At 37.2% G+C, this 25,063-nt stretch overlaps 1 protein-coding gene across 1 annotated transcript in view; it reads left to right on the top strand.

Annotated features, from left to right (window-relative positions):
- Nucleotides 1-9,844: 9,844 nt before the first annotated feature.
- Spt6 (transcription elongation factor Spt6) overlaps nucleotides 9,845-25,063 on the top strand; it is a 301,836-nt gene continuing 286,617 nt past the window's right edge. The window contains exon 1 of the mRNA XM_090369617.1: nucleotides 9,845-10,434. The gene's annotated coding sequence lies outside the window, so the exon portion shown is untranslated. The remainder of the gene's footprint in view (nucleotides 10,435-25,063) is intronic.

Raw genomic sequence — 25,063 nt, 5'->3', positions numbered from 1 at the left:
TGCCATGTGTTAATTTGTATGTATCCCATGCATGTTTCTTCTCTGCAATATGCCTCATTAGTTCATCTGACATCCATTTAGGCCTAAACCTTGAACAATATTTCTTAATTGGTATGTAATACCTAGTAGCTTCCAAGATAATTTCTTTCAATGCTTCCCATTTTGCATTTGCTGTTGGTAACATCATCAGTTGGTCCCACTGTATAGAATTTAAATACTGTCTCAGTCCATCGTAGTCGCCTTTACGAAAGCAATAACCCTTCCCTTTACCCCTAATGGTAGTTACCTCTTTGAGTAAATCCCACTCCAGCACACTGTGATCACTGCCACCTAGTGGTTCATTTATCTGCAGATTCTTAATGATTGAAGAATCACTGCTGATAATCAAATCAAGAGTATTCCTCCCTCTTGTTGCCTCCCGAACATGCTAATGTAGAAAACAATCATCCATTAAATCCACAAAAGCCTTGCTAGTGTGTGAGTGACTAGCCCCCAAATTCCAGTCAATATCTGGGAAATTAAAGTCTCCCATTATAAGACTCTCTGATTTACTGGCCCACTCTATTTCCCTGTACAGTTTCTTATTATACTCATCAGAGTCATTAGGCCTATAGCACACTCCTACTCTCAATTTTGATCTCCCAATGCTTATGTCACACCAAACTGGCTCGACTCTGCACTGTCCAGCGATGTCCACTGGCTTCCTTGGATTTTATGTATTTCTTAACTAATAGCATAACCCCTCCTCCCTTCCTATCCAGTCTATCCTTTCTGTAGACATTGTACTCCCCAAATTGCAGTTCTGCATCTCTTATATCTGTGTGACACCATGTCTCTGAAATCCCAACAATATCCGCCTTTGCTGCTTTGAGCAATACCTCAAATTCATCAAATTTATTTACTAAACTCCTAGCATTGGTGTACACGCAAGTATACATGCACCTGTTCTTTTTCTTAGCTACCCCAACACAACCCACGTGTTTACTTGTACCCCAATGACTCCCAGCAGTCTCTGAAATATCTTGCATCTTATTTTCCAGGCTGCTGCTCCTTCCAATAGAAGCAGTGTAAGAATCACTTTCACCTCTGCCAGTGGCTACTGTTAATCTATTAGTCCTTGTATCCCGCCAATCTAGCAGTTTTCCGACCCACCTAACACTGCCTCGATAGCATCAGCAAACATTCTTGCGCCCTTTCTATTTAAGTGTATACCATCCCTGTAGAAGCAGTCTCTCCTGTTAATACAGATATGATGACTTTAAAAACCCTTCACAGCACCATGCCAGGAATAAATATCATTAATAAATACAGAAAACAAAAATGGGCCCAACATCAAACCCTGGGGACTCCACTAATAACATTAGTCCATGAAGAGCAGTGTCCATTGATAACGACTCTGTCTTCTCTCACTCAACCATTCCTTTATCCATAGCAGTAACTTATCGTTAATGCCACACTGCTCCAATTTGTATAGCAGTCTATTACGTGCAACATTATCAAAAGCTTTTCTGAAATCGAAATATACCATATCAAAATTACTTTTTTGCATCTAGTTCATTTGTTACAGAACCACAGTATCCAATCAAATTGGTCAGACAAGATTGCCCCTTGACAGACCCATGCTGTAACTGAAATAAAACTGCACTCCTCTCTAGATGGTCTTTAACCAGTGACTCCATTATTTTCCCTGGAACAAAAGTTAGGCTAACAAGTCTGCAATTGCTCGTGTCACTCTTTGTGAATCAGAGATATATTCACGCATCTCCAGTTCATGGACATTTGAATAATTGATTTGAACAGATCATTGAATTAAAAAGATCACATCCACCACAAGTGCCTTTCCTGTGTTTAACTTCAACAACTTATCTTATACTTTCCTCTCAGTTATTACAAAATCATGTTGCTCCATTCCTTATATCTGTGTGACACCATGTCTCTGATATCCCAACAATATCTGCCTTTGATGTTTTGAGCAATACCTCAAATTCATCAAATTGATTTACTAAACTCCTAGCATTGGTGTACACACAAGTGTATATGCACCTGTTCTTTTTCTTAGCTACCCTAACACAACCTATGTGTTTACTTGTACCGCAATGACTCCCACAGTCTCTGAAATATCCTGCATCTTGTTTTTCAGGCTTCTGCTCATTCCAATAGAAGCAATTCAAGAATCTCTTTCACCTCTGCCAGTGGCTACTGTTAATCTATTCGTCTTTGTCTCCCCCCCAAGCTAGCAGTTTTCCGACCCACCTAACACTGCCTCGATAGCATCAGCAAATATTCTTGTACCCTTTCTATTTAAGTGTATTCTATCCCTGTAGAAGCAATCTCTCCTGTTAACAAGTACAGTCCAGGCTGAAAAAAATTCTACCCCTTTAGCCTTGCACAAACTTTCCAGGGCCGAATTGATCGACAAGGCTCTCATCCTATACTCCCTCCTATCGTGTCTGGGCAGAATTGCAGACACTTTCAAATTCAACCCTATATCACGGCTTTTTTTCAACGGTGACCTGTACTTGTTAAGCAATTCTGCCGGTCTCCTACTCTTGATATCATTAGTGCCAACGTATACAACTATATCACCTTTTGTGCCCTTAAAAGGTGATATCTGCTCTACAACCTCATCAACCTTTGCCCCTGGCAGACATACCCTGGTCCTGTTCCACCTATCCTTTTTACAAAATCATGTTCCCCTTTTCCCTGACAATATAGTCACCAACAACTACTAGTTCCTTTGGGACCAGCGCATTCTGCCTTGAGGGTTGTCGCTGTGTTGCGCGATGACCAAGTGCAATCTCTGGCGTTGGTGTGGGCAGCTGAGAGCTTGATGGGCCCCTCAATTTAGTTCCTTCTAGGGCATCCACCCTCTCCTTCAAGCTCTCATATAGGCCCATAAGAACGCAGAGTTGTTGCCTGATTTCGATACACCCTTGCATCGCGCACACACAAACACATTCCCAATGACAATATCATTTACAACCCCCATGACAATAACATATCCCGTACTTGAATGCTCCACAAACATCATGCAAGCTGTGCATTTGAAACGGCTGTGATTCAGAAGGCAACTGCCCATCTCAGTTCTCCTCTGAGCCACAGCACTTCCATTAGCTTGACCGTTTTGTTTTGCTGCTCTTGTCTGAGTCATGATTTCTTTTAATTTAAATAAAATTTCAATTTCAGTTTATAACACTAACTTATCTCCCAACACAGTTATAACGGGATATATATTTTTTAGTGTCAAGAATTAATTATCTCCGAGTTCCCTTTATATAACTTCCGTATCAGTTATGTATTAATTAATTATGTTACGCTTGTAATCTAAGTCGGTACATGATTATCAAATTTCAGAACCTGCAATTTCCACAACGTAACATTACCATTAAAAAAGGCACATGGTGCAAGAAAGCAAGCTTATATAGCATCATCCAAAAAAAAGAAAAAAAAAACCCATTCTCATTTCACCCATTCACTCGCTCCAAATGTCTGTCTAGTTCTGCCTTGAATCTATTTAAGCTATCAATTTCTACAACAGATGAAGCTTGTTCCAGCAATTAACCACCCGCTGGCTAATGGCAAATTTCCGCACATCTATCCTACACCTGTCTTGCCTCAAGTTGAATTTATGCACTCTCAGGCGATTATTCTGATCAACAGGAAGAATCCTATCAGCATTCAGCATGCTCACACCATTCAGGGCTTAATACACTGCAATCAGATCACCTCGCAGGTGCCTAGTCTCAAGACGCTGCAATTTGCAGAACTTAAGCCTTTCTTCGTAAGAGCAACCCTTTGTTCCATTCACTAATCTTGTTGCCCTTCTCTGTACTCATTCCAACAGCTTTACATCCTTCTTAAAATGAGACCTCCAGACCTGCATACAGTACTCAAGGTGTGGCCTGACCATTGCCTTATACAAGGGAATAATCACCTCCTTATCCCTGCTAGAAACATTCCTGTATATAATTGATAAGACACCATGAGCTATTCTTGCAGCCCGTTTGCACTGCTCAGAGAACTTCATATCTGCCTGCAGAATTACCCTCAGGTCTTTTCACTCTCTGCACATTATGACCCGGGTAGTCCATGCGCCACTAAACCTCAATACAAACAATTTCACTCTCTACCACTGTCAGTGCAGTACCACACAGTTGATACGTTACTCTGGGTTACTGTTTCCCATATGCAGTACTTTACATTTGCCAATGTTAAACTTCAGTTGCCACCTCTCAGAACATCTGTTCTAATTTTCTAGATCCTGTTTCAGCAGCGTACTGTCACTAGTGTCATTAACCACCATGCCCACCTTCGTATCGTCTGCAAACTTGGACATTAAACCTTATATACCATCATCATTACAATGTAACCAACACTGAGTCCTGGAGGAATCTTCTACTAACATTAATCCCTGAAGAGCAGTCTCCATTGAATACCATTGTCTGTCTTCTCCCACTCAACCATCCCTTTATCCACAGCAGCAATTTGCTTCCAACGCCACATTACTCCAATTTGGGCAGCAGTCTTCCATGTTCAACAGGATCAAAAGCTTTCCTGAAATCCAAGTATAGGATATCAAAATTATTCTTTGCATCCTGTTCCTTTCTGACCACATCATAGGATCCAAACAAATTGGTCAGACAAGATCAATTTGTTAAGGAAGATGGATGGAAGTTTGTTAAGGGTAAGCCCTTAACAAACGCATGCTGCGTACGACCTATAACTGAAGTCTTGTCTAGATGATCCTGCAATACTTCTTTAACCAGTGCCTCCATTAATTTATCTGGAGCAGAAGTTGGACTAACAAGTATGTAATTACTAGCGTCTCCCTTTGTGATCTGGGTAACATTTGGATATATTCAGTCCATCGGTGCCTCTCTTGAGTCTAAGGAAGCTGTCATAATTATGGATAAAGGTTTGTTTACTTCCTTTTCTGCCTCCTTTAATATAACTGGATAGATTCCATCCCCCCCAGGTGCCTTTCTTAAGTTTAACTTCAACAATTTCTCCTCCAATGTACTTTCAGTTATTACAAGATTATCTAGCTTACTACCACAGTTTCATACACCTGAGCAGGATCATCAACAGTTGAACCATCGATATCAAATGGACAAATCTGATTCATCCCCTTCCTTCTAAAGTTTACATAAGAAAAGAACTCTATGCTGTTTTGCTTTGCATCCTTCTGAGAAGATTCATCCCCTCCCTTCTAAAGTTTACATAAATAAATAAAAAAACACACTGTTGGATAAGTGATGCTTTCTTGCATCATTTGCTACCAATCTCTACTACACTGCTGCTAATACTAATCCTTAGAAATTAAGCATTGTATGGATATTTCCATTCGTAGAGGTAACTGTCCCTACTCTTAGTTGTCGTGTGATTTTTTTCAAAATCTTGAATCTTAATATTGGCTTGAATTTACACCTGGATTTGTTTCGAACTCGAAAAAATGTCCCGATCTGTCACTGTTTTAAGGTGAAATTTCAGTTGTTGGCAACTGAAATTTAACCTTAAAACAGTAACCACAGTTTCGATCACTAGGTAACAGCTTATTGCCTCAGTTAATTGTACACCAGCTTCTGCTATTGCAGGTGCCGATGGAAACCCCCAATTCATTATTAAATACCTCAGTTCGCCACAAATTCAAGTACTTCTCATGCTGATTACGGTGAAGCGTCTTGTCATGACTGTTATAATTCTGCACAGAAAAATAGACATCTATGTGGACCGCACATATAGCATTGTAATATTTTTTCCATTTATTTACGTAAGTACCTTATTCTTTTATGATATTTCTTTCCTTAGCAAATAACATCTGTCCTGTGAAGCCTTTATCCAATATTCAATCTCCTACATTTATTAAGCTTTACTGGATAACCACCTACCTCATTAAGCTTTGCTCGATTGTCTTGAGTTTTGTGAAAGTGCTCGAGATATAAGTACCTTATTCTTTTATGGTATTTCTTTCCCTAACAAATAACATCTGCCTTGTGAAGCCAATATCCAATCTCCTACATTTTTTAAGCTTTACTGGATAACCACCTACCTCATTAAACTTTACTGGATAACCACCTACCTCATTAAGCTTTACTGGATAACCACCTACCTCATTAAGTTTTACTCGATTGTCTTGAGTTTTCTGAAAGTGCTCGAGAAGGCACTCCTCCTTCTTGTAACTGAACAATATTTTCCACATCAGCCTACTCAAATTCATTACTCTCTTCCTCACATTCCACTGTGACATACGTTTTAGTCACCTGTCTGCGCGTGTAGCACAGTGGTATCGTCACTATCCGCCCCACACCAAGTGGAAAGGCCCGGATTCGAGTGCCTTCGATGACGCGAAGAGATTAAATGGAATTTTTTCACTCCGTGGTTGACTTAGTCGGTCTCAGACGTTGATAGCTAGGTTTTCCCACAGAAACTGGGTCTTTTTGTCCAGCAAAACAAACAAATCTATCAGAGAACACACACAATTTACAGACACAATTCACAAAATGGGTATATGTAAGAAATTACCAGGTGACCCTGATATAAAAGTTTAGTTTAATTTTACTTCCTAGTCACTGCCAGTTCTATCCACTCTGCGTTTGAATCCAAAGCTGAGCTCTAGGTAATCTTTGTAGATCTCGACCAGCTTTCGAATCCATAAACGTTCCTACCATGCTAAAACTACTTTATGAGTATCAGATCAAGGACGACATTTTTTAGTTCCTCACGGTGCCCCCTACAAACAAAATAAGTCCGCTTACTGATCATGGGCAAACATATGTTACATTTATCTCTTCAGGCTTTCCACAAGGTGTCTTATATGGACTGTTGTTTACTGCGTGTATCTCCCCGCATGGTAAGCCCAGGTATGTTATGTTGACAATGCAAACCTCCTCACAGTTATTCCCTCACAGATGCTCTGATTGTGATAAATGCATCCATTAATAACACACTCCTGGAATTTGAAAACAACCCTAACCGGGCAGGAGCAAAATAGCACCCACTAAAGTCTGAACTTATATTCTCTTTAAAGAAAATGCTTTATTGTATTTATCCACCGTTGCCTAATGTTTTTATACCCATTGTCAACAAGCATAATGATCTTGCAGTTAATTTTATCCTAAGCTTTCCTGCAGTAATCACTTGTATATTCTTCCTACCTGGGAAGTTCTCGACTACTCAATTGTCGTATATTTCGGATGTCACAACTAGCAGAAACTCTATAAAAACCATGGTATCCTCTCACTTTTATATGTCAGAGGTATGGCCATCTGCTTCTCCTATCATAACGAAACCGCTTTTCGCTGTTGATTTTGGCTCTTAAAATGAGCTTTAAACAAATATAAACTTCCTCCACAGTTAAGGACAACTGTAAAGGCCAGTTCGCCACTAATATAACTTAAATTGTATCAGTATATTGTGTTTTATGTAATTGTATTGTACTTTTTTTTTTAAATTTTCTTAATTCATTTTATGTTACATATATCTATTTCGTTATGTTTGATTTAATAAATGCTCTCTGTTATTTTTATTATTTATTCTTTTAAATATTTCTTTCAAATACTGTGTGTTATCATTGTTAATCTCTGCCCTTGTTCCTGTGAATGGCAATATTACAACGCTTTGTATCTGTTAGTATTATGTTTGGCAATAAAGATTTATAACTCCCAAATATGAATTTAAAATAAGCTCATATTTTGAGAACTGAAATCGAACCCAATTTAGTTCAATTTTTAAAGAAAATTTTAAGATTTAACCGAAATAAGTATATTGTGAGATCGAGCTTGTACGCTTTCTCAAAATGTGCACGGCATATTGATAGCTTCTGCGCTATCACACTCTAGCGTGCAACAACAGCAATGAAATTGTAAACCGTCTTAGCCATATTGAACCTGTATCGCAGTATAAAAGTTTTTTTTTTTTTTTTTCTCGTGGTGGTTGTTGCATTGTAACAAATTCAAATGAATCTCCCAAGGTTATTTAAAGATCTTTGAACTTCGATAGGGTATGGGAGGAAACCGAAGCCATTTTACTGTGTATAAAACAGCAGCCAGTCTGTTCAGATCGCAAGACTGTCCCCAGAAATGAGGAAAAAAAAAAAAAAAAGAACCCGTTACCCCTTACACTCTCAAACGTAAAAACTAGGAAACTTCACAGCAAGTTGCTGGATTCCGTAGAAAAGACGCAAATTATGTATCCGACTAGCTCAATTTACTTTATTAGTAAATTAAAGTATAGGGCCCTGGTAGCTAGAATCGCCGTCTTCCCCACATCGGGGGAAAAGGCCTGGGTTCGACTCGTTGATCACGACACGAATTTTTATGTTCCTTTTTCACAACGTGGCTGAGTTTGTCAGTCTCAAGCGAAAGTATTATTTTCTCCCAGAAACTAAGGTTTTTCGTCCAGAAAATCGAGCTACACAATAAGGAGCAATATGGCCTTAGTTGCTAATGCTCTTAAAACCCAATAAGAACAACAAGAAACAATAAAGGATAGGACATCATAGAAAATGAAGACTCTGGTTGAAGTAACCCGATTCTAGGCGGGGAGAAGTTGTAATGAATAGCGTCCCAGACGGGAAAAAGACACCAAATATGAGGAAAGAGGTTCTTTATCTATACAAGAAGGTTGTTGTTGCTGGATTTTAGGAGTATCAGCAAGTTAGGCTATATTGCACCGTATATGCGGTAAATTGCGTATGTTCTGGGGTAAAATTTCTGAGTGTCCAGTTGAAAAACCCATTATGTCCTCGCCTAACACCGACGAAGGGACATCAAGGAGACGCTCTCTTGGCTTTTGTTCTGTTGGTGTTGTTGTGGAACCTATGAAAGGAGAGTGCCTTTTAACTATTCTTTTCCCAAACTTTAATTGTTCCTCTTTGCGCTCTCTTTGGTTGCGCAGTTGGTATAATCGCCGTTCTTCCCACGCGGGTGGAAAAGACCTGAATTCGGACATCAATGATGTGAAATTTTTTTTTTACAATGCGTGCTGAGTTCGTCCGTGTCAGGCGTGGACATCATGGGTTTTTCGCCTGGACACTCGGATTTTTCGTTCGGCTGCAGAAAAATTTCCCCAGAACATGCACAATTTACTGACATAACATATACGGTGCAATATAGCCTAAGTTGCTGATATATAAAGAGTCTCTTTCCTTAGATTTTGTGTCTTTTCCAGTCTGGGACGCTATTCATTACAACTTCTCCCGTCAAAGAATCGGATTATAAGTGGTACTTCGCCCAGAGTCTTTATTTTCTATGATGTTCTATCCTTTATTGTTTGTTGCTGTTGTTATTGGGTTTTAGGAGCATTAGCGACTAAGGCCATATTGCTGCGTATTGTGTGGCTCGATGTTCTGGACGAAAAATCATAGTTTCCTGGAGAAAATAACATGCTACTTTTGCCTGAGACTCATTAACTCAGCCACGTTGTGAAAAAGGAACATAAAAATTCGTCTCGTGATCGACGAGTCGAACCCAGGTCTTTTCCTCCCGGTGTGGGGAAAACGGCGATTCTAGCCACGAGGGCCCTATACTCTAAATCAGTGTTTCTCAAAGGGTGTGCCGCATCACATTAGTGTGCCGCAAAATTTTCCAAGTGTGCCGCAAAATTTAGAAATTTCTTCTTCTATGACTACGTAGTGCCGCGAAATTTTTCTTCTTTGGAAAATGTGCCACGAGAGTAAAAAGATTGAGAAACACTGCTCTAAATTACTCATAAGATAAATTGGGCTAGTCTAGTACATCATTTGCTATTTTTTCTACGGAATCCCGCGACTTGCAACTTCACAGCTTTGCAGTGAAGTTTCCTAGTTTTTACGTTTGAGAGTATAATGGGTGACTGTTTTTTCCGTCTGTGTGTTCGAGTTCAGTGCTGTAATTTGTTTTTATTTTGTTTATTGCCCTTCTCTCCGAATTTTCCTTGGAATGTTATGTAAACTGTTACAGAATAATCATAAGTACCATCGTTTACAGATGAGCGTGTTATAGCTAATGTTTCTGATCAGTGCGAAGTTCTTCCAGTATTTTCTCATTTCAAGGCCTGTTTTAAATAGCAATTCACATTGTGCATGGTAAACCCATAGTCTGGGATTTATCTCCTGCCCTTCTGGACGGAAATTTAATGTACCAAATGGCTTGGTATGTCTAGTAATGAATGCGCCAAATAACCAGAAATTCCTAGTGGAAGGTGCTGTTGCTGTATCCTCTGATCTCTTTGATTGTCATCGTAACGTATGCAGGATTACGTTCACGATCAAAGTACAAAGGCTATTGCCATTTCAGCCGAAATTGGGGAAGAGCAGCAATTTTTTTCGTTCTAAATAATTTGGTATGTCTTGGCACTTTAAAATTCTTAGATTGGTTTTCTAAGTGAAAAGTGATTCTTTTCAAAGAGGAGGCAGAGAAAGAGATACAGAAAAGTTTGTCGTTTTTCTGTAGAAAGGTTAGTATTACATACTTATAAGAATCTTGTTCCCCATTTTGGGTTATATTAGTCTTATTTAATACATTTTATTTTTTATTGTGGAGTGCTAGGGATAATGTTCACAAAATTTGTTTATCAGTCAACTTCAATAGCCTTAAAAACAAACAAACAAGAAAAAAAAAAACCAACCATTTCTGAAAAAATTGTGGGTATATTGACACTGATACTGGATATTGGAATTTTGAGATGTTAGCGTATTAAAAAAAAAAATGAAAGAAGGAAACAAACTTACAGAATATCAATCACAAAATAAAGAAAAGAAACACTTAATTTTCCTATTTCCATTGTTCTTGATTATATCATTTACATTGCTTAAAACATATGCACTATTCCTTTCTGCTGATGTGGTAAAAAGTTCTAGCTGGATGCTGATTGAGTTTGACCACACTGTTTTACTGATATGGAAGAAATAGTTGAAATTCCCATACCCCTAAAAATATAATAATAAATAAAAGAAATCATGGCGCAATATAGCCGAAGCTGCTCTTGCGCTATTAAACCCCAAACAACAACAAAAGAAATCATCATGTTTTCTCCCATATGGTATGTCCATCACAACCAGAACAAAATCATATATCCATCTATCCTTCCCCCTAGCATCCATCAGCTTCCATAAAGTCATCCAGTATTCGAATTCTCCTTCCTCAAAGTCACTCTCAGTGAACCTCCTTTCAGTCTGTGTCCAGTCCAGATTTTTCAGTGGAAACCTTTTGGGGGTGAGGAGTCTTGGGGGCTTTGCAGCTGCTTTTATATTGCTGTTAAAGATCATGCGAGGGCTGTTGGTAATCTGGTGGCATGCATGGGATTAGAATTTATACTTTTGCCTCTGCAGTTTTTTGGTGTATGTGTATATTTATATGAGTAATATGGAAAGAAACATTAATAAATTGTAACCAACAAACTGTAACTAATACTTATGGGCCAATGCACTTGCAACAGCAGTGATGCATTATGACCATAATGTGTATATAATATGTTGTATATAGTAATTAATATTGAAGACAATCATATATATCAAGATAAATTTATAGAAAACACAAGGAATAATATAATGTTAGTAGAAGGAAGAATAATATACAAAACTTATCACTATTTACTCACAGTCTAGGTAACTGACTTTGTCTGGGGCCAGCCACCAGACAAAGTCAGTTACCTAGACTGTGAAGGCACAAAAACGACAAGGAGAGCTCTGTTTTTGTAATGATCAATATCTGCCAAGTTATATAAAATAAGAATAATAGTAATAAAAATAGAGATCTAATCTGTAATAATTTAGAGATTTAATCCTAAGATTAAGATTAAATTTAAAGATTAAATAATTTAGAGAATAAATTTAGAGTTTAATGTTTTAATCAGCCCATGCATGCTTTGTGTGTATTGTAATAAAGATATATACAAGGTGTGGCTATTAAATAATGAGACTGCACATGTAGCCACTAAACACCAAGGGCCACATGTGAAACAAAGATACAGCAGTTGATCTTGAACCTGTTTTGATTCAAATTATTTAATCTGTAAATTTATTACTATTATTATTATTTTATATAACTTATCAGATACTGATCATTACAGAAACAGAGAACTCCTTGTTCTTTGCCTTCAATCTGGGTGGTTGGCCCCAGATGAAGTCACTTAGATTGTGGATAAATAGCGATAAGTTTTGTATATATTTTAATTTATATTCTCCTTTTTTTTTTTTATATATATTATTCTTCCTTTTACTAACCTTACATTATCCCTTGCATTTTCTATAAATCTATCTTGGTATATATGATTGTCTTCAATATTCATTACTACATACATGTTATATATACATACATACATATGCCACTGTTGTCTTGCCCATCCATCTGCATGTTAGCATTAGTAAAGGCACATTACACAAGAAAGCAAGCTTACATAGCATCAGCCCAAAAAAAAAAAAAAAAAAACCAAATCTTATTTCACCCATCCACTCCCTCCAAGTGTTTGTCTAGTTCTGCCTTGAATCTGTTTAAGCTGTTAACTTCTACAGTGACAGATGTAACTCCCAGTGGATGAATTTTCACGAAATTTTATATTTGGACATCATAAAAATATTTGCCAAGCTATTCCAGATTTCATTAAAATCAGCTGAATAGAAATCCAGCAATTATTTCTTTTTTTTTTTTTTTCATATAATTTGTTTTGAAAAAAAAAGAAATTCATAGATTAAATATAGTTTTAATACAGTATTGTTAGCTTTGGGAAGTCCATGCATGCTTTTTGTGTATTATTATAAAGATATATATACAAGGTGTGACTATTAAATAATGAAACTGCACATGCAGCCACTACACACCAAGGGCACAGCAGTTGATCTTGAACCTTTCCCCAGTTGTCTGTCAAGTCATGTTCCAACATGCTGATTTGCTTTGCAGTGAGACAGGTTTCATTATTTTATGTTTTTGCAATATGCTGGAATAATGACAGAGACAAAAGAATCAAACAACAAAACCTCAAATTTTTAACAAAACTAAAGAAAACAACTGAAAATTGTGAGTTGTTACATCAAGTTTACGGGGAACATACTATGTCAAGAGCTATTCAAGTGTTTGAATGGCAAAAAAAGATTTTTAGAAGGAAGAAAGAATGTGGAAGCCAAGCCAACCTTAACAACCAAGCCATCTGATATTCATGAAAACTGATGAAAGTGTTTACCAAGTAAGAACATTGATGAAATTGTGGACCAAGTAAGGACATTGATGAAATTGTGGACCAAGTAAGGACACTGATTAGACATGATCTTCATTTAAGCATTAGAATGGTTACACTCAATATAGACAAAGTATAACTGAAAAATTTAGAAATCAGAAACTTGTGGGCCAACATGATGCCAAAAATTTTGAATGAAGATCAAAGAATGAGAAGATTCTAAGTTTGTGAAGACATTTAAAAAAAAAAACAGAGAAAAACTGAGTAGTTATCTGCAGTTAAAGTTGACTGTTCCAGTACAACTGAGAAACTGAAAGACAGCCAATGCAGTGGAACATAAAGCTGTTGAGTTTTGTAGTGTTCTGTAATCTTAACTAAACAATCTCCCACACCAAAAAAAAAAAATAAAATAATAAATAAAAACCATTCTTCTTTTTTTATTCTATATTAAATTAATTATTATGGTTCTATATGTCCTACCAAATCAGACTGACAATCAAACATTCTACCTTGAAGTTCTGTCGCTACATAAAAAAATTTGAACTAAGAGACCTGAATTGTGGAATGATGGGTAGATGTTCCACCATGACAAAGCTGAAGCATTATCATGATGGAGCATTTACCCTGTGCATGAACATGCACCCTACTCACCAGACCTAGCCCCTTGTGACTTGTTTCCTCTTCCCTAAACTGGAAAAGTGTATTTAAGGGAACTCATTTTCTGTTGATTGAAGACATTCAGAAAAAAAGCGACCAAAGTGTTAAAAGGGCTTATAAAAGATGACTTTTCACAAATGTTTTTGTGCTGGAAGAAACAGTCAACAGTGTGTGTGCAAGCCCAAGGCAACTTTGAAAGGGATAACTTGTAAGGTGTGAAATGTTTCTTTATATTTTATTGCAGTAGTCTCATTATTTAATAGTTGCACATCATATATATATATATATATATATATATACTATCATTGAATTATTTTTATAATGAAATGAAATAAATAAATAAATAAATAAATCCTTAAAAGCGAAAAATTTTATTTTTCGCTGCATAAGGACCACCGCCGTGCAAATCCTCTGCATTGGTGGATCGATCGGAGGAGGGAGGGTGAATTGGTACTTCGATCTTTTCACCATGGCGACGATTTGTATAGCGATTGAAATGCAGTGATTCCATGACCATTATTGGCCTCGTGGTCCTCTGTCGAGATGGGGCATGATGGTCAGTCTATTTTATTTTAATTTATTTTAATTTTATTTTGTTATCGTTTGGTAGTTCCTTTAACCCTCTTTTGGTGATATTTCACGTCTTTCGGAACTGGCACCTCTCTGGGGGGTACCGCTAAATTAATAAATAATTGGCATTATCCTAAATTTTGTATAGTGTTTGTTAATTGGATTTAAAGATCGGAATTATACAAGGGTTTCTGGGCTACTATTTATATCTATTCTTTTTTCGTTCGATTGTTTATTTGGGTTATTTTATGTTAATTTTCGCTCTACAGTTTTTGCCATACTACTGGCTTATGTTTTATTTAATTTAAAATATTGGATATATATATATATATATATATATATATTTTTTTTTTTTTTTTTTCTATATATATAGAAAAAGGACAGTTTAAAAATATGACACAAGAAGAGTAATAAATATTCCATTTTATTTAAACTGAATGGCCAAGTTTAGAGAACGTAAAGCTATGGAGTTTCATCGTGTTCTGTAAAGTTATAATCTTAATCATTACATGACAAGGAAATAACTGTATTTACTTTTCACTTATATAACCGTATTTACTTTTCACTTATATTAATCACAGAAAAAGAAAAAAAATTTAACATTCCTAAAATGTAATGCACTACTTACAGGCGCCTCCGTAGCCAGGTGGGCAGGAGCAGTAGTGCGTAGCACATGCTTTGATTAGCTCAGGGTTCAAGCCCGTGACTACCAAATAGGGAGGATGCGGAAAGGTCAGGGAATGACCACCGCATATCCCCGGAGCAATATGGCCTTAGTTGTTAATGCTCCTAAAAAAAAAAACCAAATAACAATAATAAATAGCACTCCTTACATTACCTAACTTGTTCTTTCTTTTCCTTATGGCTATTATATACTTTGTTTGCTCCTAAACTCTGCAGTACTGCCTCATTTCTAACTCTATCTGTCCACTTTTTTTCAGTTTTAATTATTTTAATAATCCCACTCCTTTGTCCATGGCTGAGAACCGTGAATCATGATACTCCATACAGAACATTTGACTAACTTCTTCCTTAACTGAATATTCATTCTCCCTGCCAATATCTACTTCTTCTTAAAGGCTAAACTTATTGGTGTTCTAGTTCTGATTTCCTGACATCTTCCATCATACGTTAGTAGACTTCTAATTCTAATCAAATCTTAGCATCCATCTTTAATAGCTATTTTGTTCTGATGCCTTCTCACCATCATAACTTTATTTATTTGAAGAAATTTATTATTTAATATTCTTCACAACCTCATTAAAAAATATTATATCCAGTTGGTGTGCAGCTGTTAGTGTTGTACAAATTAGTCCTTAACTGTCAGCCTTTCATTTTCTGCTTTCTTCCATGCTTTTGTATTTCGTATTAGATTTTCAGAGTAATTCCTTCTTTTACTGCTTTTTTGACACCATCAGTCTTCCTTCCCAGTTAATGCGAATTTTTTTTCCATAAATATCTATTTAGCTAATCCCTTCGCTCTCATCATTTCTTCAAGTCTATTATTTTAAGTTTGCTTCACTTTGATTCGATATTTGTTGCCCCAAGATTTATCTTATTCCCACCTTTACAGTGTGGTTTGCCATCATTCCATCTTTTAGTTCCATTTATTTTTCTTAAAACTCATTTCTGAAGATTATAATTTTTAATCAATTAATTTATTTTTACCAAGCTCTCTCCACAGGTTAAAACATGCCTTAAAAAGTGTCATAAACAGCTGATTTTGTTTTTGACAAATTTCTCTTTTTGCTTCAAATGAATAATTTTATGTTTATTTACATGTCTTTTTTACATGTTTAAATGCTTATTTTCATGTCTAAACAAAATTACTAACTTGTTTCTATTTGTTGTTTTCAGTCTACAATCTGTATATCCCTTGTCTCCCCCCATCCTTCATAACTTTTGGTTTTGCATTGCTATAATATTAATGCCAAATTCTTTACAACCATTATTTATTTTATTCAAAGATTTATGAAGATTTTGCTTGCTGCTGTTTAATAGCACAATATCATCTGCATTTATTAATAATCCATTGTAGATTTGTTAGGGGAAGAGCTTGTCTGAACAGTTTGATTAGCAATTATGAGGTAATCACAAAAAAGGAACTGCATGTAAAAAATTATTTTAATAAAGTTTTTGACACTATTCCACACAAACAACTGCTGTACATATTGGAGTATTGTGACATTAAGGGCAGGTTACTGCTATTGTTAAAGAGATGGCTGGCTGAGTGGAAGGAGACAGATTATTAATGATCACTGTTCCTCATGGACTGTTATTAGTGAAGCCCCCTCTGGGTTAAGTGCTTTGCCCTATACTGTTTTCCATATTTACTGATGATATTGATGAAGGCATACCAAGTTTAATATCTAACATTGCTGCTGATACAAAAGGTTGAGAGGTTGGTTAATTACAGTATTCAGGGTATACTACTCCAGTAGACCTGAATAAATTAGGACAATGGGGAGAAAAGTGGTTCAACAATGGCAAATACAAGGTACTGTATTTGGGTAGCATTAATCCCAGAATAACACACCAATTAGGTGATACCACACTGAAAGTAGTGGAGAATTGAAAAAATCTAAGGGTAATTATACTATCCAACACGAAGTTTGCCAAACAGGCTTGAAGACAGGCTGCTCAGATAGCACACGAGTTCTGTCAATGATACACACAAATTTTGTCAGCATGTACAAACAAGCGATTATCCCATTGTATAAGGCAGTGGTTATACTGTGTCTTGAGTGGATCTGTTTGAGCAGGTGCACAGAAGAGCAAGAAAATTAGTTAGGTGCACAAAGGGATACTCTTGCCAAGAAAGACTTGATCTTTAAATGACAACGTTTGGTAACTAGGTGCCTGCGAAGAGACTTGATTGAAATGTCTAAAGCTTTAAATGGATTAAGTAAACTAAATGCTGGTGGCATCCTTTTTTGATGGCATTTTTTTCATCTACCAAAAAAAAAAAAATTCTCAATCATTCATATCTTCTCCACTGCCAAAAAATTGACCATTTAATTCTGCTTTGAAATTGCTAAACTCTGTATCAACCACCATTGCAGATATATTATTCCAATAATCTACAACCTGCTACCTGAAAGCAAACCTCATGAGAGCCTTCTGTTACTCTTCAGAATTCCAATATTCCAGTAATCTACAACCTGCTACCTGAAAGCAAACCTCATGAGATTTAGCCTTCTGTTACTCCTCACTCCTCAGAATTTTATTTTTTGTGTCCCCCCTTCCCTATTCCTCTCTCTTCGACCAGTGAGAATTTACATCCCACATTCATTTTACTGATTCCCTTCAGTGGCTTATATACTCCAGTCAGATCCCTCCTAAGTTGTTTAGTTGCCAAGCGTTGCATCCCACATCCTATAAGCCATCCTTCATATTGACATCGAGTAGTACTTCTCACCAATCTGGTTTCCCTTCTTTGAACCCTTTCTAGAATCTGCATGTCTTTTTTGAAGTATGGTTTACAGACCTGAACACAGTATTCTAAATGCTGTCTTACCACTCTGTTATATAACAAGATAATGGCATTTTCCCCGTATGAAGTAAAGAAAATGATGCCATTTGCCTGCCTGCCTGCCTAGCCACTCATTTACACTGCTTGGAAAATTTAATGGCTGGCTGAAATGTAACACACAAGTGTTTTTTGTCCTGAACCATTTTTAACTCCACTCCTTTGGCTTCTAAGTAACTTCTGAATTTCTGTTTCCCAGGTGCAGAATCTTGCATTTAGAAGCATTAAACTTCAGTTACCATTTTTCAGACAATTTGTGCAACTGATCTAAAGTCATTTTGAAGCAAAATGGCCTGTTTCTGGTTGTTAACTACCCTTCATACCTTTAAATTATCAGAAAACTTTGACAACCTCTCCTGTACTCGATCAGTGTCATTTAACAATGTCATTTATCAGTGTCATTTAAATTATTTTAAACAAAAATTGCTTGTATAACAGGAAATAATGTATTTTATAGTACATTTCACAAAAATATACTTCAAATAAGTGCACTGTATTTAACTGCATGTCTGCACTATGTTAAATATGTACATAACAGCCAAAACTATTTCATTCTTACCCATTTTACTTTCAGAGTTCAATGCTTTATGAAGTCACAGAAAGTTCTTTTTAAATTTTTTATAAAGCATCTATAAGTTTAAGTGATAGTTACAGAGCTGTAACCACCCTTTAATGTATAGTGTAGACATCACTCATAAAGCATTGAGATATGAATTTGTAAGTTGAATGTGTGGTGTAAAAAAATTTTGTTCATATGATTGAAAGTTCATAAATCAGATGTCAGAAAACCAGCAGCTCACTACTCAATAGTGAGTAGTCTCACTATTGACAGCATTTTAACAGCAACTTACTTTAGTCTCATTAAAAAAGGAAACAAAAATGCTTTATATAATATTTCAGTTTTTATATTGGATTATCTTCTACCATATTCGTAAACGAAAGTATGGCAAGTCCCTTATTCACTGTGAGTTAAATTGCTTTATTTTTAATTTAAATATTTTAACTGATGGTATGGTAAATACCATAAAACTGAGGCAATTATGTTACTGGTCCCTTAGGGCGATGCTACACAAGTGTATAAAATGCTGTGTGCAGCATGCATGTTCTGTATGAATATTGCGTGAAACTAGATAGGTGTATCAGAAACACATGTAATAACAAAAAAATAGGAAACTGTAAACTACACAGAAGAAACTTTGCCTTCACAAGTTGCCCTGTTATTGCACTACTTTAAAATAAATGACATTGCCAGTTAGTTTCCTTCCCCCATCTGACTAGGGATCAGTGAATCCCTAAAGAGATTATCATAGTGGTATCTCATCTTTTAAATAAATAGCAGATTAGACATTTGTTTGAAAGTAGTGCAGTATCAGGATAACTCAAAAGTTGTTGTTTTGGCTTTTAGGAGCATCAGTAACTTAGGCCATATTGTGCCATTGTGTACTGTGTCCATATAATTGTGTATGCTTACTGGCTGATATGTTAATTGTGTGGGTTGAAACCCCCAGAAAATTGAAGACTCCCCTGGCTGCAATGGGTCAACCACAGCCCTGATTCTTCCAGTACGAAGGTGGATTGAATCTAGACTTCTCCAAATGGGTGACTGTGATTTTATACTACCACTATTGCATCAGTTAGTTATCCAGGTTCACCTCAGAATCTAGTTACTCTGAGCAATAAAATTATTGCATTAAATAGACAATTTAAATTTTGCTGGTCACAAAAACACATGGGAGGAGGAAGACAGTCCTCGCAACTTCATATAATTTCATTAAAGTCAAATAAAATTAACTATTTTATAATTTTTAAGTTCTGACTTTAAAAGGAATAATTAATTTAAAAAATAGCTACTTGATAAAATACTTTACACAACACCAATTTTATTGTTACAAGTGCTAATGCATTGCAAGCCAACAAATTCACAATTAATTAATTTAGTTAATTTCTAATAAAATTTTAGGGCAGAAAGCTTCAAACTAGAAAACTGTAAAATTCAAAGTATGACATTGTTTAGTTCAACTGTGTGATTACTACATAGTTGAATTTAAAGAGAAACCAAAGTGTGTACATTAGGCATCATTATGGTAACATCTCATATCGTGAAATCCTTCACAAGTTGCCTTCCTTTTATATTTTGAATGAGTAACGCTTCCTCATTAGAGAACTTATTTTCATATGAATACCACCACAGAGATGGTGCTAGTACTGAATTGTGAATAAGTAACAGTACATAAGTTTGTCTAAGAATAAGAATAAGTTTGTCTGCTGACGAGGCTACTAGAGACGGTCGTGTTCAAAGCCGCTAAGTGGATTTTTCTTATTTATTGATTTGAAATTATTGTTTTTCTAAAACTTTTGATTTAAATTTAGTAGTATAACATTATTTTGTGATTTTCTGATTAATTTGGTGTATTTATTCTTTACTCGGCCTTGTAATTGCATAAAAGTATCGGTAAAGGTTTCCACGTGTTTCAACTCTGCTACCGTTCGTAATTTTCCAGCCTTTGTGATACGATAGTTATATACCGTACTAGATAGCGTTAGTTGAACTTCGTTAGCAGTTAAATTGTACATTTAAATAAATACATATAACGACTTAGATTACAAACGTAATATAATTAATTATATTTAACATAATTAATAACATAACATAATTAATTAATAAATTAATAGAATCATGACTCAGACCAGAGCAGCAAAGCAAAAGGCTCAAGCTAATGGAAGTGCTGTGGCTCAGAGCAGAACTGAGGGGGGCAGTTGTCCTCTGACTCACAGCCTTATAAAATGCACTGTTTGCTTGATGTTTGCAGAGCAATCGGGTATGGGACATGATACTGCCAAGGGGGATGTCTTTGTGTGTGCGCGATGCAAGGAGTGTATCGATATCAGGCAACAACTCGGCGTTCTTGTGGGCCTATATGAGAGCTTGAAGGACAGGGTGGATGCCCTCGAAGAAACTAAATTGAGGGGCCCATCAAGCTCTCAGCTGCCCACATCAACGCCAGAGCTTGCACTTGGGCATCGCGTGACACAGAGACAACCCCCAAGGCAGAATGCGCTGGTCCCGAAGGAACTAGTAGTGGTTGGTGACTCTATTGTCAGGGAAACAGGGAACATGCTTTGTAAAAAAGATAGGTGGAACAGGACCAGGGTATGTCTGCCAGGGGCAAAGGTTGATGACGTTGTAGAGCGAATATAATCTTTTAAGGGCACAAAAGGTGATATAGTTGTACACGTTGGCACTAATAATATTAAGAGTAGGAGACCGGCAGAATTACTTAACAAGTACAGGTCACTGTTGAACAAAAGCCGAGAATTAGGATTGAATTTGAAAGTGTCTGCAATTCTGCCCAGACACGATAGGAGGGAGTATATGATGAGAGCCTTGTCGATCAATTCGGCCCTGGAAAGATTGTGCAAGGCTCAAGGGGTAGAATTTTTTTCAGCCTGGACTGTACTTGTTAACAGGAGAGATTGCTTCTACAGGGATGGGATACACTTAAATAGAAAGGGTGCAAGAATATTTGCTGATGCTATTGAGGCAGTATTAGGTGGGTCGGAAAACTGCTAGCTTGGGGGGAGACAAAGACCAGTAGATTGACAGTAGCCACTGGCAGAGGTGAAAGAGATTCTTGCACTGCTTCTATTAGAATGAGCAGAAGCCTGAAAAACAAGATGCATGGTATTTCAGAGCCTGCTGCGAGCCATTGCGGTACAAGTAAACACATGGGTTGTGTTAGGGTAGATAAGTATAGAAACAGGTGCAGGTATACTTGCGTGTACACCAATGCTAGGAGTTTAGTAAATAAATTTGATGAATTTGAGGTATTGCTCAAAACATCAAAGGCAGATATTGTTGGGATATCAGAGACGTGGTGTCATACAGATATAAGAGATGCAGAACTGCAATTTGGGGAGTACAATGTCTACAGAAAGGATAGACTGGATAGGAAGGGAGGAGGGGTTATGCTATTAGTTAAGAAACACATAAAAACCAAGGAAGTGAAGCCAGTCGACATCGCCGGACAGTGCAGTGTTGAGTCAGTTTGGTGTGACATGAGCATTGGGAGATCAAAATTGAGAGTAGGAGTGTGCTATAGGCCTAATGACTCTGATGAGTATAATAAGGAACTGTACAGGGAAATAGAGTGGGCCAGTAAATCAGAGAGTCTTATAATGGGAGATTTTAATTTCCCAGATATTGACTGGAATTTGGGGGCTGGTTACTCATACACTAGCAGGGCTTTTGTGGATTTATTGGATGATTGTTTTCTACATCAGCATGTTCGGGAGGCAACTAGAGGGAGTAATACTCTTGATTTGATTATCAGTAGTGATTCTTCATGCATTAAGAATCTGCAGATAAATGAACCACTAGGTGGCAGTGATCACAGTGTGCTGAAGTGGGATTTACTCAAAGAGGTAACTACCATTAGGGGTAAAGGGAAGGATTATTGCTTCCGTAAAGGCGACTACGATGGACTGAGACAGTATTTAAATTCTATACAGTGGGACCAACTGATGATGTTACCAACAGCAAATTCAAAATGGGAAGCATTCAAAGAACTTATCTTGGAAGCTACTAGGCTTTACATACCAACTAAGAAATATTGTTCAAGGTTTAGGCCAAAATGGATGTCAGATGAACTAATGAGGCATATGGCAGAGAAGAAAAATGCATGGGATACTTACAAATTAACACATGACACAGAAGCCTATGATAGATACAAGTTGATATGCAACCAAGTTACAAAGGAGGTTAGGCAGGCGAAGGCAGATTACGAGAAATCCTTGGCAAGGGATGCAAAGAAAAACAGCAAAGAGTTCTTTACTTATGTAAACTCTAGAAGGAAGGGGATGAATCAGATTGGTCCACTTGATATTGATGGGTCAACTGTTGATGATCCTGCTCAGGTAGCTAACAAACTAAATGAATATTTTGCATCGACATTCACACATGAGGAGTTATTCAGCAAGGGGAATGCCAGAGGTGTATTCAACTCTAGCAGTAAGCTACAGAATCTTGAAATAACTGGGAGTAAAGTGGAGGAGAAACTGTTGAAGATAAACACAAGAAAGGCACCTGGGGTGGATGGGATCTATCCAGTTATATTAAAGGAGGCAGCAAAGGAAGTAAGCAAACCCTTAGCCATAATTATGAGAGCTTCCTTGGACTCAGGGGAGGTACCCATGGACTGGAAATGTGCAAATGTGACCCCAATTCACAAAGGAGGATCAAAGGCTGACACAAGTAATTATAGACCTGTGAGCTTAACTTCTGTTCCAGGAAAATTAATGGAGGCACTGGTTAAATAAGCACTGCAGGATCATTTAGACAAGACTTCAGTTATAGCTCAGACACAGCATGGTTTTGTTAAGGGGAAGTCTTGCCTGACCAACTTGATTGGATACTATGATGCAGTCACAAAAGAACTGGATGCAGGGAATAACTTTGATATTATATACTTGGATCTTAGAAAGGCTTTTGATACTGTTGCACATGGAAGACTGCTACACAAATTGGAGCAGTGTGATATTGGAGGCAAATTGCTGCTATGGATAAAGGGGTGGTTAAGGGGGAGAAGACAGAGTGTGGTAATCAATGGACACTGCTCATCGTGGACTAATGTTATTAGTGGAGTCCCTCAGGGCTCAGTGTTGGGTCCATTATTGTTTTCTGTATTTATAAATGATATTGATGATGGTATATCAAGCTTAATGTCCAAGTTTGCAGATGATACAAAGGTTGGCAGGGTTGTCAAGGACACTACTGACACTATGCTGCTGCAACAGGATCTGGAAAGGTTGAGGAGATGGGCTGAGAGGTGGCAAATGAAGTTTAACATTGACAAATGTAAAGTACTACACATGGGAAACAGCAACCCCAGAGCAACATATCAACTCTGTGGTACTACACTGACAGTGGTAGAGAATGAAAGGGACTTGGGGGTGGTTGTGCAGGCAGATATGAAGTTCTCTGAATGGTGCAGACGGGCTGCAAGAGTAGCTCATGGAGTATTGTCAATGATATATAGGAATTTTTCCAGCAGGGATAAGGAGGTGATTATTCCATTGTATAAGGCAATGGTCAGGCCACACCTAGAGTACTGTATACAGGTCTGGAGGCCTCATTTCAAGAAGGATGTAGAGCTGCTGGAACGAGTACAGAGAAGGGCAACAAGATTAGTGAATGGAACAAAGGGGTGCTCTTACGAAGAAAGGCTTAAGTTTTGTAAATTACAGTGTCTGGAGACTAGGCACCAGCGAGGTGATCTGATAGAGGTGTATAAAGCCTTGAATGGTTTAAGCATGCTCAATGCTGATGGGATTCTTCCTCTCGCTCAGAAAAATCACCTGAGAGGGCATAAATTCAAATTGAGGAAAGACAGATGTAGGATAGACGTGCGGAAATTTGCCTTTAGCCAGCGGGTGGTTGGTTGGTGGAACAGACTTCCATCCCTTGTGGTGGAGGTTGATAGCCTAAATAAGTTTAAGGCTCAGCTGGACAGGTATTTTGAACGAACAGAGGGGTGAAGTGGAAGTGGGTTTTTGTTTTTTTTTTTTTTTTGGCTGATGCTGCATAAGCTTGCTTTCTTGCATCAAATGCCTCTACTAATGCTAATGCTAATGCATTAACAGTAGTCAAATGAGAATTTTTTTTAATGAAAACTTCAAACACAAAAGGTATTAGAACCTATAATACTTAGTACTATGTGTGTGTGGGTTGTATTTTGAGAAGATGAAAGAAGATAGTTATTGGCATTAGACTTAAATTTCTGTAGATTGTAATTTTTGGGAAATACATATGAAGGGAAATTGTTCTAGGAAACAGAAGTTGAAGGAATAAATGAGTAAGTAGAAAAGTTAGTTTTCTGTGTTTGAAGTTGGACAGTAAAAGGATGCTGACTTGTTGGAACACATTTTCAGAATGGTTTGGAGGGGATGGAGATAGAGAATTATAGAATCCAATTCAGAAGAACCATGCCTGTGGAAGTATCTATAGAAAGGCATGCAGCAGAAACAGAACATCTGTGAAGTAGAGAGACGTAAGATAAGTCATTAATTAACCTAACTGTCCCCTTTTGAATGGAGTCTAGAAGCCTAAGAGAGGTTATGTGGGCACTACCCCAGATGCTGCAATATTTTGGCACTGTGGAT

The sequence above is a fragment of the Mastigoproctus giganteus genome, chromosome 3 (genome assembly GCF_048544385.1).
Source record: "Mastigoproctus giganteus isolate SK-2022 chromosome 3, ASM4854438v1, whole genome shotgun sequence".
Lineage (NCBI taxonomy): Eukaryota > Metazoa > Arthropoda > Arachnida > Uropygi > Thelyphonidae > Mastigoproctus > Mastigoproctus giganteus.
Note: the sequence above shows the minus strand (reverse complement) of the source record. Positions and strands in the feature narration are given on the sequence as shown.